This window comes from Ranitomeya imitator, chromosome 4 (assembly GCF_032444005.1).
Source record: "Ranitomeya imitator isolate aRanImi1 chromosome 4, aRanImi1.pri, whole genome shotgun sequence".
Classification (NCBI taxonomy): domain Eukaryota; kingdom Metazoa; phylum Chordata; class Amphibia; order Anura; family Dendrobatidae; genus Ranitomeya; species Ranitomeya imitator.
Genome location: NC_091285.1, coordinates 683,231,212 through 683,245,927, shown reverse-complemented (window position 1 = coordinate 683,245,927; position 14,716 = coordinate 683,231,212). Strand labels below are relative to the sequence as shown.

At 45.6% G+C, this 14,716-nt stretch overlaps 1 non-coding gene across 1 annotated transcript; it reads right to left on the bottom strand.

Annotated features, from left to right (window-relative positions):
- Positions 1 to 357: 357 nt before the first annotated feature.
- TRNAG-GCC (transfer RNA glycine (anticodon GCC)) lies at positions 358 to 428 on the bottom strand. The gene has a single exon. It is a non-coding gene; the product is annotated as a tRNA-Gly (tRNA).
- Positions 429 to 14,716: the final 14,288 nt, after the last annotated feature.

Genomic DNA, 14,716 nt, shown 5'->3' with positions numbered 1-14,716 from the left:
TCATTTTATTAAATGCGGTTTTTGGTCGGATGTGGACAACAAAGTGCAAAATGTTCAGGAGTCGGAGTCGGGTTTAAGTTTTTAAATTTTTTTGTACGTTTTATTCCCTTTGAATAAATTCAGTGTTTTCTGTACATTTCAGATTCTCACTTTACAGCGGAGGCTTTGAAGTGAATTATTATTGTGAAGTGAAGGGTTACTGGACACTCGTGTGTCGGGGAATGGAAAGTGCTGATGTGGCAGAACTGCGAGAATCTATGGTCACAAAATAAGAATAATGCTTTATTGCAATTGTCTATTACATTATGGTATTTTACAATGTTTAAATAATGAAAAATAAATTGAAAAATGATATGCTGCATTGGCCGGGAATCGAACCCGGGCCTCCCGCGTGGCAGGCGAGAATTCTACCACTGAACCACCAATGCTCGCTGTTTCTGCCACTTGAGTGATTTCTGACACTATTGTACCCAGAACCACGATATTGTGCCGAAATAGTAGTCAATAGTGGAAAAAAAACTACGATCTACTGGGTCCTGTGTGTTTGTCACAATTCTTTAATTATAAGAACAGTTCCTGAAGCAGCAGCACCGACTACAATCCAATCAAAGTGTCTTTTTTAAGCGATTGTGAGATTTTTTTTTTTCTTCAAATTTTGGAAACATAATTTTTTTTTTGTTAGGAAGTTATAAGGGTTAAAAGTTGACCAGCGATTTCTCATTTCTCCAACAAAATTTACAAAACCATTTTTTTGGGGACCAGCTCACATTTGACGTAAGTTTGGGGGTCAATATAACAGAAAATACCCAAAAGTGACACCATTCTAAAAACTGCACCCCTCTATGTGCGCAAAACCACATTCAAGAAGATAATTAACCCTTCAGGTGCTTCACGAGAACTAAAGCAATGTGGAAGGAAAAAAAAAAGAAACATTTTACTTTTTTCTCAAAAAAATGTAATTTAGACCCAAACTTTTTTTTCACAAGGTTATCAGGAGAAAATAGACCACAACATTTGCTGTGCAATTTGTCCTGAGTACGCTGATACCCCGTATGTGGGGGAAAGCCACTGTTTGGGTGTATGGCAGGGCTCAGAAGGGAGGGAGCACCGCTTTACTTTTTGAATGCAAAATTGGCTGGAATCAATGGTTGACGCCATGTCACGTTTGGAGACCCCCTGATGTAGCTAAACAGTGGAAACCAATCGATTCTAACTCCAACCCTAACACAGTCCTACCCCTGACCTTAATCCCAACCCTAACTCTAACCACAACTCCAACACCACCGTAACCCCAACTGTAACCTCAACACAACCGTAACCCCAACACCACAACCGTAACCCCAACACCACAACCGTAACCCCAACACAATGCTAACCCCAACCTAACCATAACCCTAACCCTAGCTTTAGCCCCAACCCTAACCCCAACCTAACCCTAACCCCAACCTAACCCTAGCTCTAGCCCCAACCCTAACCCTAGCATCAACCCAGCCCCAGGGACTATCACAGTGATCAAAATTAACCAATAGGAAAAATCTGCTATTGATGCCGGTTGGCAGATATCGGTGGGCGCACTGTGCATGTGCCCTTCATTTTCTTTCAGGAAGAAGATCCCGAGGGACGGGAGGCAGAACCGGAGGATCCAGGGATACCGGAGGTGCTGGGGGGCTCTGGGGACCCCATTTCTCTCTCCTCTGGTATTCTAGATCATATCAGAGGAGAGAGAAATGAATGGGAAATCGGTCTTTTTCTTTTCAGAGAATAACGGCGATCACAAGATAAATACACGTTTTGGTCTGGAACGACGCGCCGCTTGTCCGTTTACGCAGGGAAGATGGAGGCGATCCCTGCACGCATAGCGGAGGTGGGATGTCATGAAATCCCCTCCACTCTGCTGTAACATCTGGACGCTGCATCAAACCCGCAGCGTTTACTGACCGTGGAAACATTCCCTTACAGCTCCTGCACTATGTAGACAGTTCTACAGATACAGATGTGGAATATGAGCTGATGATGTGGAGCTTGTAGTTTACATGTTGATCACTGGAGGAAATAGGCAGAAAAACTGAGAAAACACAACGGTCACCACGAGGATGTCAGCTGATGCTCGGATCAGGAATACTCACATTTCTAGGATCAATCTTCTACTGTATTTATTTGTCTGCAGAGTTTTGCTGATTGGTTATTGAGCCGATTATTACATTACTAGATGGTGGCCCGATTCAAACGCATCGGGTATTCTAGAATATGCATGTCCACGTAGTATATTGCCCAGCCACATAGTATATTGCCCAGTCACGTAGTATATTGCCCAGTCACGTAGTATATTGCCCAGTCACGTAGTATATTGCCCAGTCACGTAGTATATTGCCAAACTACGTAGTATATTGCCCAGCCACATAGTATATTGCCCAGTCACGTAGTATATTGCACAGCCACGTAGTATATTGCCCAGCCACATAGTATATTACCCAGTCACGTAGTATATTGCCCAGACACGTAGTATATTGCCCAGTCACGTAGTATATTGCCCAGACACGTAGTATATTGCCCAGCCACATAGTATATTACCCAGCCACGTAGTATATTGCCCAGCCATGTAGTATATTGCCCAGCCACGTAGTATATTGCCCAGCCATGTAGTATATTGCCCAGCCACATAGTATATTGCCCAGCCACGTAGTATATTGCCCAGCCATGCAGTATATTGCCCAGACACGTAGTATATTGCCCAGCCACATAGTATATTACCCAGCCACATAGTATATTACCCAGTCACGTAGTATATTGCCCAGTCACGTAGTATATTGCCCAGACACGTAGTATATTGCCCAGTCACGTAGTATATTGCCCAGTCACGTAGTATATTGCCCAGTCACGTAGTATATTGCACAGCCACGTAGTATATTGCCAAACTACGTAGTATATTGCCCAGCCACGTAGTATATTGCCCAGTCACGTAGTATATTGCCCAGACACGTAGTATATTGCCCAGTCACGTAGTATATTGCCCAGTCACGTAGTATATTGCCCAGTCACGTAGTATATTGCCAAACTACATAGTATATTGCCCAGCCACGTAGTATATTGCCCAGTCACGTAGTATATTGCCCAGTCACGTAGTATATTGCACAGCCACGTAGTATATTGCCCAGCCACATAGTATATTACCCAGTCACGTAGTATATTGCCCAGTCACGTAGTATATTGCCCAGTCACGTAGTATATTGCCCAGCCACGTAGTATATTGCCCAGTCACGTAGTATATTGCCCAGCCACGTAGTATATTGCCCAGTCACGTAGTATATTGCCCAGCGAAGTAGTTTATTGCCCAGCCACATAGTATATTGCCCAGTCACGTAGTATATTGCACAGCCACATAGTATATTGCCCAGCCACGTATTATATTGCCCAGCCACATAGTATATTGCCCAGTCACGTAGTCTATTGCACAGCCACGTAGTATATTGCCCAGTTACGTAGTATATTGCTCAGCCACGTAGTATATTGCACAGCCATTTAGTATGCAGTATATTGGTCAGCCACATAGTATATTGCCCAGTAATGTAGTATATTGGCCAGTGACATAAAATAAAAAATAAACATATACTCACCTTAGTCCTGGCTCCTGTGTACGGTGCATGCGGCAGCTTCCGGTGCCAGGGTTGGTATGACTATGAGTGCAGGACCTGTGATGACGTCGCGGTCACATGACCGTGATGTCATGGCAGGTCTTTCTGCCATAGCATCCTTAGCACCGGAACCTGCCGGCGGACAACACGCACGTCGGAGTGTAATAACAACTTTTTATTATTATTATTTGTAACATTAGATCTTTTACTATTGATGCTGCATACGCAGCATCAATAGTAAAAACTTGGTCACACAGGGTTAATAGCTGTGTAACCGGAGTGCATTACACCGCGCTCTGGTAACGCTGGCATTAACCCTGTGTGAGGGCTGACTGGATGACGGAGGGGAGTATGGAGCGGGCAGTGACTGCGGGGAGGAAAGAGCGGCCATATTGCCGCCGAACTGTGGCCATCGCTGATTGGTCGTGGCAATGGTCTTGGGTGTGTTGCTGCGACCAGTCAGCGACTTGGATTCCATGACAGACAGAGGCTGCGACCAATGAATATTTGTGACAGAAAGACAGAAAGAAAGAAAGAAAGAAAGAAAGAAAGAAAGAAAGAAAGAAAGAAAGAAAGAAAGAAAGAAAGAAAGAAAAAGATGGAAGTGACCCATATACAATTATATAGTAGATACTGCAATGCATTTACACGGTTTTCTCGTTTTCCATTTTATTTAAAAAAAAAAAATCTTCATTGTGGAAATTACAATATTCTATTGTGGAACAAGTTGCCAGAAAGCTCAAAAATTGAGGTTTCGTGGGAATTGTTGAAATACAAAAATATTATCTGAACTCACAGTAAACCAGTTCCAGCCTTAGATAGTGATAAATTGCCAGTTTACATTTCTCACTATCTTTTATCGGAGTGTGACTTATAAAATGGAAAAGTTATGGGACTGGGATCACACAATGTAATTCATCCCATGCGTCCTCATCTGTCGCAGATCATACAGTTGATGTCTCATGTTCCACTTTGGTTCTGTATACTCCAGATTAGAAAAACGGAGCCCATACGTCTTAGATAAATGCTGGCGAAAAGCTCATTTGGCTCATAGCCTTCTCCCCCATATGTGGCACGACCGAATATGTATGTGTTCTCAATGGGGAGAGCACAGTAGGATATTCCCCGGAGGGTGGCCTTGCTCCCGTGAAAAAAAAAGGTTTAACACTGAAGTCCAATGTCACTGTTCCTTCTCTCAAGTAATGTTTTCTTATGGGGGAAAGTCATACGGCCTCGCTAAATATTGGATGGTCGTCTGCTCCTCCGAAAATAGTAGTTTTGGCCAAAATACCTAATGTACATGGGAACTTTTAGGTTGTCAGTAATCTGTGGCTCTCTGTCAGGTAGCAGAGGGAAGTCCGTGCATCCACCTGTCTACAGTAGATGTCCTACTGAGAAGATCAAGGACTTGACAAGGGAGAAGAGTGTGCCTCAGAAGTGTGTCCAGGTGACAATATGGCCGTGCCACACTTCTGTCTGACTCCTGGGAATGTCCCAGGAAGTGGAGGTGAAGAGAAGGTGACAAGACCAAAACAGCTTTCTTTTAAAAAAAATATTTGTGATTTGCTATTTACTACAAAAAATCTTGGCTTAACAGAAACCTGTCAGCATGCATTTGCTCATTAAACTACCAACACGGTCAGGTTGGCGCCATTATATTTTGATCCTTCAGTAACCTGCCCCGTGTTTTACATAATGCATACAATATTCCGCAAAATGGCTCCGCTGACAGCGCCTGCACTGCAGCATTGTATCGCCAAAAGCTTATGATATTGTCAGGTGAAAAAAAATGTTACTTCATCAAAATGGTGGTGGCGCATGCGCAGTAGCATCTATCATGGTCCAATAGATGTAACTGCGCATGTGCCGCCTCTATTTTGCTGGACTATTATGCTACTGATAGATGCTACTGGGCATGCGCTGCCATTTTGCTGGAGAAAAAGAAATGTGGCTACATCACAGAAAGCGATAGATGCTACTGTGCATGTGCAACCGCCAGCGCCATTTGATGAAGTTAATCTTTTCTTTTTTTTTTAACCAATTTTATTAGAATTATGTGATACATGATACTGTGCAGGCGCCGCAATTTTGCTGAACGTAAAAAATTTTTATAACCCCACAATATTCTATGCATTATGTAAAATAGGGGGCAGGTCAGTGAGGGATCAGTGACCTATCATAAGCCCATAAGGATAAATATCTGAGCAGAGCACCACATTAAAACCCCTCTCACAGCCCCTTCCACAGCCCCACCCACAGGCTGCCCACAGCCCCACCCACAGGCTGCCCAAAGCCCCACCCACAGGCCACCCACAGCCCCACCCACAGGCTGCCCACAGCCCCACACACAGGCCAACCACAGCCCCACCCACAGGCTGCCCACAGCCCCACACAGGCCAACCACAGCCCCACCCACAGGCCACCCACAGCCCCACCCACAGGTTGCTCACAGCCCCACCCAAAGGCCACCCACAGCCCCACCCACAGGCTGCCCACAGCCCCACCCACAGGCCAACCACAGCCCCACCCACAGGTTGCCCACAGCCCCACCCAAAGGCCACCCACAGCCCCACCCACAGGCCGCAATGGAGCACGAGAATCTTATTAACTGAAAACTAGAAATACGGATTATACAAAAACCACAGGACGGATTTCATCACCAGGTATCATTGCAATCAGTATAATGGTGCCGACCTAACACTATAGGTTACTGTGCACAATCCTGCTGACAGGATCCTTTAAAGGAGTTATTGCAGCCTTCCCCACTGATTGTACAGCTCTCCTGTGCATATAATCACTGCTGGTGGAGGAGCATGTGACCAGACCTGTTCTAAGTCTCATCCAATAGAAAAGCAGTTTACTCCTGTGAGGTTTTCAATTGGACAAGGCTGATAGGCTGGTCTGGTCACATGATCCTCCATCAGCAGCCATTTTATGGACTGGAGAGCTGTGCAGTCTGTGAGGAAAGCTGCAGGAACAAGAGTAGGAGGAGAACCTATCATAGCTGAAGGATAGTAAGTGGCACAAAATCACGTCCACAACATATCTGATAAGATAAAGATAATGTGGCCGACCCCGGTAACTTATTCTGCTGCCGGCAATAGACAGTGTAATAGGTTCAGCCAGTGACGTAACACAGCTTATGGACCCCAATATAAAATCTACAACAGGGCCCCAAACAATCACAGATTTATAGTAGTATTGGTCTTCTCATGTAGGACAAAAAAAGTTTTTGAGCCCCCTCAGGCTCCTGGGAGTTTGTGCGACTGCAACCACTTCTCACGTTATAGTTACATCCCCGGCCCTTGTGGTTGGGTGTCCAACAACGCCATCGCAAACTTCAACTGGATGTGCATCCATGACGCACATTCAACTGAAGTGTAGTGTGGTGTGGAGACCTGTCAGGTCTGTTTGTGGCAACACAGAGGCCACCAGCTGACATCTATGTGCACGTGACTGGGAGCACATGGCAGAGATGTCATGTGCTCCCATCATTTGTATACTGAGGTCAGCTGTCGGCTTTTGGCACAGTTCTCCCACTGAGAAATGTGCAGAGTAAACACAGTGGGTGTCACGCTCACGCCCTGACTGGGTGGTGCGAGCAAGGGATTATGGCCCCACTGTGCCATAAACAAGACTACCCTGGAAGGGGCGTGACTAAGCAGCTACCTTGTTGATCACTGGAGCCTCGCATGGTGAGGTCAGGCTTGTGCAGCAGGCAGCTGCCAGGTACCATTCCAGGGCGGTGTCTGACTGTAGCATCTGATCCCACTGAGGGACAAAACACAAGTGACAGGTGCCAGCAAGTGAGGATAGGCACGACTGGTATTCTGGTGGACATGGCTGGCACTCAGGCAGGCGGCACGGCTGGCACTCTTGGCAGGCAGGCGGGCATGGCTGGCACTCTTGGTAGGCAGGCAGGCATGGCTGGCACTCTCAGCAGGCAGGCGGGCACGGCTAGCACTCTTGGCAGGCAGGTGGGCATGGCTGGCACTCTTGGCAGGCATGCAGGCACGGAACAACTGAAGGAATCGGGATGTTAACGGGTAGGGCAGAAACACAGGCAGGTATGAGTAGGGAACAAATAGGAATCAGTTCAGACTGGAGGGACAGGACCTGTTCAAGAGAAACGGAAACACAGGCAGGAATGAGTAGGATAAGGGAGCAGGTAGGAACCAGTACAGACTGGAGTGACAGGAACTGTAAGGAACAAGTTCAGACTAGAAGGACAAGGACACACAGGGCATGGAGCGAGAGCAGAGCAAAGCTGTAGGATGCGGAGAGCAGGGCAGAGCCGCAGGAGGTGAGACGGAAGTAGGGCAGAGCTGCCGAATGCGGTGAGCAGATCAGAACCACAAGGTGAGCAGCAGAGCAGAACTGCAAGGTGCGGAGCAAAGAGCAGAGAAACAGGTTGCGGAGCAAAGAGCAGAGCCACAGGCTGCAGAGCAAAGAGCAGAGCAGCAGGATGCCAAGCAAAGAGCAGAAGGAGTGAACACAAGGAAACACACAGTGAGATAAGAAAGACTACAGACAGGGATACAAATGGACACAGGTATAGGACAGACAGACAGGATCAGGTACGGGATAAGGTACAGGAACAAGGATTCAGGCCAGGGTAAGATGCCTCCTGGCTGGAATAAACGGAAGAAACAACAAGACACGACTTGGCAACTCAGCAGCAAGACACTGAGAAAATACATTGCTCAGGCATCTCCCTAGGGGTGGAGATGCCTTTAAATACCGGATGCCTCTTGGCAATTGGCTGGGGACACCTTAGGAAGGTGCACACAGTCTGTATAAGAAACAGGAAGTGCCGGGGCCACCGACCTAAGCATACAACCAGGAAGAATGCAGCAAGCCAGGACATGAGGCCCAGTGCATGGAGCCAGCAGAGGACAGAATTTACAGCATTACCCAGTGTGGTGAGTAAGAGGGGAGATGGTAAGTCATGCAGTGATGCCGGCAAGGATGTTGCAGTGGGTTTTTGCAGAGTGCACTCCCTAACACTGTCCATCACTCCAGCTGCTTCCTGTTCCTACGCTAGTCAGAGCGGAATGGTAGCACCACTCCTGTTCCATCATTTATACATGCCGGGTGACGTTGTGCACGGGTCAATCACAGCAATAGCAATAATTGGCATGGCTGTGATGGCTCTGGAAGTGCCCACAGCCTCAAAGCTTGTTGATAGGCCATAGCACAGCCATTCAACAAACTTTATTAGGCATCCGAACCCGAACAGTAAACATCCTGTTAAAAGTTTGTGTTCGGGTTCAGTATCGGTACCAGACACAGGGTGACCTGTAAGGCCCTCAAACTTTACAGTTCAGTGTCGCTCATCCCAAGGTAGGACCAGTTTAATACAATAGTTTTATGAGAATGCATATTCTTCACAGAAATCTAACTTTTTTTCTCCAATATTATTTCATTATAATATACTTCTTCTAGTCCATCATTGCTTCTTCACCTTTAACAATCAGAAGCTCTTTAATGTCACAGGTCTGGAAATATAGCAGCAATAGTAAATGGAGGCAAACCAATTGTGACAACTAGTAATGTAATTAGCCCTTTGTGTCAGTGTCAGTTCAATGACGAATATCATTTTATTTTTTTTTTAGATCTGTGCATTTATTATGCACTAGTGTCTGTAGGGAGCCCAGAGTATAAAAGGACACAATCTATTTGGATGGAATAAATTTGATGCAAATCGAATTTCCTGACCAAATTGAAACGCGCTGCCTAATTGGCACTTGGACAGATTTACACATCACTGGACATCAAGTAAGAATTGTGTCCACTTAATAACACAACTTCATATCAGGTATGATGAGTAAATCAGTTAGCAGGTAAATGTCATCTCCAAGGAAGACTCCCTGTGTACGGGAGTTGGAGAGTTGAGTATTTCCCATGGTGATGTGTGAAATTAACAAGTAACCTCAAATTATGGAGATGGTGTCACCTCTTTATTGTGATGTGAAGTGTGTTCATGGGAAAGACACACTTCTCCAGATCCAGGAGTCCACCACAGGCTTTTAGTGTGTCTAACACTTTTTATGGGACTTTGATGTCTCCGTGTCCTCTGGAGGTCTACTCTACCAGAAGACAGTCAAAGTGGTCTCCTGAAAAATTACAGTTATATAAGAGTAAATTTGATAGTATCCCAATGCACCGACGAGTACGAGTGCTGTCCGTGTTTTCCATAGATCGTATTCGTGCCTGTGATAGTCTTTGGGGCCATTCACATGCCCATGATTTTGTCTGGTCTGTGCAAAATCATGGAGAAATGTCCGATGGTTATCCATCTGATAAAATTCAGCAATGAAAGTCTATAGGTCCAGGAAATTATCAGACAGGAGAAGGTGAGGAAACTTACTTTTTCTCTCAAGAGAAAATCTATTGAATTTCTGAACAAAGTCATCGTACACCTATATGGAAACATTCCATCAGATGTAGACATCAGGCATAATTCCCCAGATATATGTCTGAGAGAGGGTTAAAGCTTGATGTATTGACCTACCATAGTTTCTGTTCCCATTGTAACTCTTCCTGTTGAGAAAAAAGCCAGAATTCAACGTCGATGGAAATTCCAACTAGAGGGACATCTCCTGTAGAAATGGAGTTCAGTCAGAAGAAAGCTTTGTAGAAGAAATCATTAGTAAATAGCTAGGATTTTATTAATCTTTTATGTATACATGAAAATTGTTTTTCACAAAACGGAAAAAGAAAACTACTCTTGCATTGGCCGGGAATCTAACCCAGGCCTCCCGCATGGCAGGCGAGAATTCTACACTGAACCACCAATGCTTGATTTTCAAATGTTCAGAAGTGTTGAAAATCGTCAAGAGTCAAGAAAAGTTGTCAAATTATGAAAAAGGCAAGATTATAGGAAGAACACATGGATTTCTCTCTGAAATTTGGTGGACCCCCTCCGCACATCCTCATTGGTGACTTTTCAGTGACGGTATTTTTTTCTGCAGGTGGAAAGGGGAGTCTCTTCCAACAGCCAAATCCTACTGTCTATTGACATCTACCATTGGAGTAAAGTCGGGACGACCAAACACATGTTAGATGGTTGACCGTCCACGGTTCACGTGTTAGAACCCTAATGTTATATGGTCACCATAAGAGAATTTCAGGCTCAGCAGTCTCCATAAACGTGAGTGGACAAGGCCATATAAACATGGCTACAATAACGGGTCAGTCATGGGGGTGACGTCCAGGCTGCCTTATTGTTATGTGCATGCCCTCATTATCTCCTGCCTCGATTAATGCAACATCCTCCTCTGTGGCCTCCCCGTAAAACTCCCTTGCACCACTCCAGTCTGTCCTCAACTCTGCTGCTTGGCTAATCCACCTCTCTCCTCGCTACTCCCCTACTTCTCCCCTCTGCAAATCCCTCCACTGGCTCCTAATTCTCCAACGAATCCAGTTCAAACTACTAACACTGATCTACAAAGCCATCCACAACCTGTCCCCTCCCCATATCTCTGAATTAATTTCCCACTATCTTCCCTCACGTAATCTCCGATCCTCCCAAGACCTCCTACTCTCCTCCACACTTATTTGCTCCTCATACAACCGCCTCCAAGATTTCTCTCGAATATCCCCCATCCTCTGGAATTCCACGCCTCAACACATCCGATTATCCACCACCCTCGGATCCTTCAGACGGGACCTGAAAACCCATCTCTTCAGGAAAGCTTACAGCCTGCAATAACCATTCTACCACCTCACCAACCACCCGAGCTGCAGCCTCACCAACTACCTGATCTGCTGCCTCACCAACCACCCGAACTGCCACCTCACCACCACCAGAGCTGCAACCTCACCAGCACCAGTGCTGCAGCACACCGAACTCCTGTTTCTTCCGCATTATCCTGAAGAATTTAAGTCCGCAAGGACTGGGTCCTCTCCCCTCTGTACCAATCTATCATTGTAAATTTGTTTACTGTTAACGATATCTATAACCCTGTATGTAGCCCCTTTTCACATGTACAGCACCATGGAATTAATGGTGCTATATAAATAAATAATAATAATAATAATAATTGTTTGCCAGTTGTCTCCATCATCCCATAATCTCAGAAATCCAGGACCCTTTTCCTCATACTGTATTGTCGGCTGCATTTTATTCTTTATTTTTAGGTTATATTTCTATTATTTATGTCAGTGATCTCAGGAGACCCGTGTGACTCGCGGACCTCCAGCTTCACGGCTCATGAATAGAAGCCCACGTGTTGTGAATTCTGTTGTCGGGCTCCCTCCTGTGGTCATGATTGGTACTTCGGCTGGTTCTATCCATGGAATTCCTCTGATGGCTGTGGGTGTTTCTGAGTTTCCTTCCACAGGTGACGAGGTTAATTCGTTAGCTGGCTGCTCTATTTAACTCCACTTAGATCATTGCTCCATGCCACCTGTCAATGTTCCAGTATTGGTCTTGTTCACTCCTGGATCGTTCTTGTGACCTGTCTTCCCAGCAGAAGCTAAGTGCCTGCTTGTTTTTCTCTGGTTTGCTATTTTTCTGTCCAGCTTGCTATTTTGTTTGTTGTCTTGCTTGCTGGAAGCTCTGGGACGCAGAGGGAGCGCCTCCGCACCGTGAGTCGGTGCGGAGGGTCTTTTTGCGCCCTCTGCGTGGTCTTTTTGTAGGTTTTTGTGCTGACCGCAAAGCTACCTTTCCTATCCTCGGTCTGTTCAGTAAGTCGGGCCTCACTTTGCTAAATCTATTTCATCTCTGTGTTTGTATTTTCATCTTTACTCACAGTCATTATATGTGGGGGGCTGCCTTTTCCTTTGGGGAATTTCTCTGAGGCAAGGTAGGCTTTATTTTTCTATCTTCAGGGCTAGCTAGTTCCTTAGGCTGTGCCGAGTTGCATAGGGAGCGTTAGGAGCAATCCACGGCTATTTCTAGTGTGTGTGATAGGATTAGGGATTGCGGTCAGCAGAGTTCCCACGTCCCAGAGCTCGTCCTATATTATCAGTAACTATCAGGTCATTCCGTGTGCTCTTAGCCACCAGGTCCATTATTGTCCTGACCACTAGGTCATAACAGTACAGGTGGCCCAAAGTACTAATGCATCTCAATAGAGGGATAAGAGAAGTTCTGAGACCATTTTTTTTTCTTTGCAGCGTGTTTTGTCTCTCTTTTCCCCTTTACCTCTGGGTGGTTCAGGACACAGGTGTAGACATGGACATTCAAGGTCTGTCCTCTTGGATGGATAATCTCACTACAAGGGTACAAAACATTCAAGATTTTGTGGTTCAGAATCCTATGTTAGAGCCCAGGATTCCAATTCCTGATTTGTTTTTTGGTGATAGATCTAAGTTCTTGAATTTCAAAAATAATTGTAAATTGTTTCTTGCCTTGAAACCTCGCTCCTCAGGTGACCCTGTTCAACAAGTAAAGATCATTATTTCTTTGTTACGTGGTGACCCTCAAGACTGGGCATTTTCCCTTGCGCCAGGGGATCCGGCATTGCGTGATGTTACTGCGTTTTTCCTGGCGCTTGGATTGCTTTATGACGAACCTAATTCAGTAGATCAGGCAGAGAAAATCTTGCTGGCTCTGTGTCAGGGTCAGGATGAAGCGAAGATATATTGTCAGAAGTTTAGAAAGTGGTCTGTGCTCACTCAGTGGAATGAATGTGCCCTGGCAGCAATCTTCAGAAAGGGTCTCTCTGAAGCCCTTAAGGATGTCATGGTGGGATTTCCCATGCCTGCTGGTCTGAATGAGTCTATGTCTTTGGCCATTCAGATCGATCGACGCTTGCGTGAGCATAAAGCTGTGCACCATTTGGCGGTACTATCTGAGCATGGGCCTGAGCCTATGCAATGTGATAGGACTTTGACCAGAGCTGAACGGCAAGAACACAGACGTCGGAATGGGCTGTGTTTTTACTGTGGTGATTCCACTCATGCTATCTCCGATTGTCCTAAGCGCACTAAGCGGTTCGCTAGGTCTGCCACCATTGGTACGGTACAGTCTAAATTTCTATTGTCCGTTACTCTGATTTGCTCTTTGTCATCCTATTCTGTTATGGCATTTGTGGATTCAGGCGCTGCCCTGAATTTGATGGACTTGGAGTATGCTAGGCGCTGTGTTTTTTTCTTGGAGCCCTTGCAGTATCCTATTCCATTGAGGGGAATTGATGCTACGCCTTTGGCCAAGAATAAGCCTCAGTACTGGACCCAATTGACCATGTGCATGGCTCCTGCACATCAGGAGGATATCCGCTTTCTGGTGTTGCATAATCTGCATGATGTGGTCGTTTTGGGGTTGCCATGGCTACAGGTCCATAATCCAGTATTGGACTGGAAATCTATGTCTGTGTTCAGCTGGGGTTGCCAGGGGGTACATGGTGATGTTCCATTTTTGTCTATTTCGTCTTCCACTCCTTCTGAAGTTCCAGAGTTTTTGTCGGATTATCGGGATGTATTTGATGAGCCCAAAGCCAGTGCCCTACCTCCTCATAGGGATTGCGATTGTGCAATTAATTTGATTCCTGGTAGTAAGTTTCCTAAGGGCCGATTGTTCAATTTATCTGTGCCAGAACACGCCGCTATGCGGAGTTATATAAAGGAATCCTTGGAGAAAGGCCATATTCGCCCGTCGTCATCACCGTTAGGAGCAGGGTTCTTTTTTGTGGCCAAGAAGGATGGTTCTTTGAGACTTTGTATTGATTACCGCCTTCTCAATAAAATTACAGTCAAATTTCAGTATCCTTTGCCGTTGCTGTCTGATTTGTTTGCTCGTATTAAAGGGGCTAGTTGGTTCACCAAGATAGATCTTCGAGGGGCGTATAATCTTGTGCGTATTAAACAAGGCGATGAATGGAAAACAGCATTTAATACGCCCGAGGGCCATTTTGAGTACCTGGTTATGCCATTCGGGCTTTCCAATGCTCCATCAGTATTTCAGTCCTTTATGCATGACATCTTCCGAGAGTACCTGGATAAATTCCTGATTGTGTATTTCGATGATATTTTGGTCTTTTCGGATGATTGGGAGTCTCATGTGAAGCAGGTCAGAATGGTGTTCCAGGTTCTTCGTGCAAATTCCTTGTTTGTGAAGGGGTCAAAGTGTCTCTTTG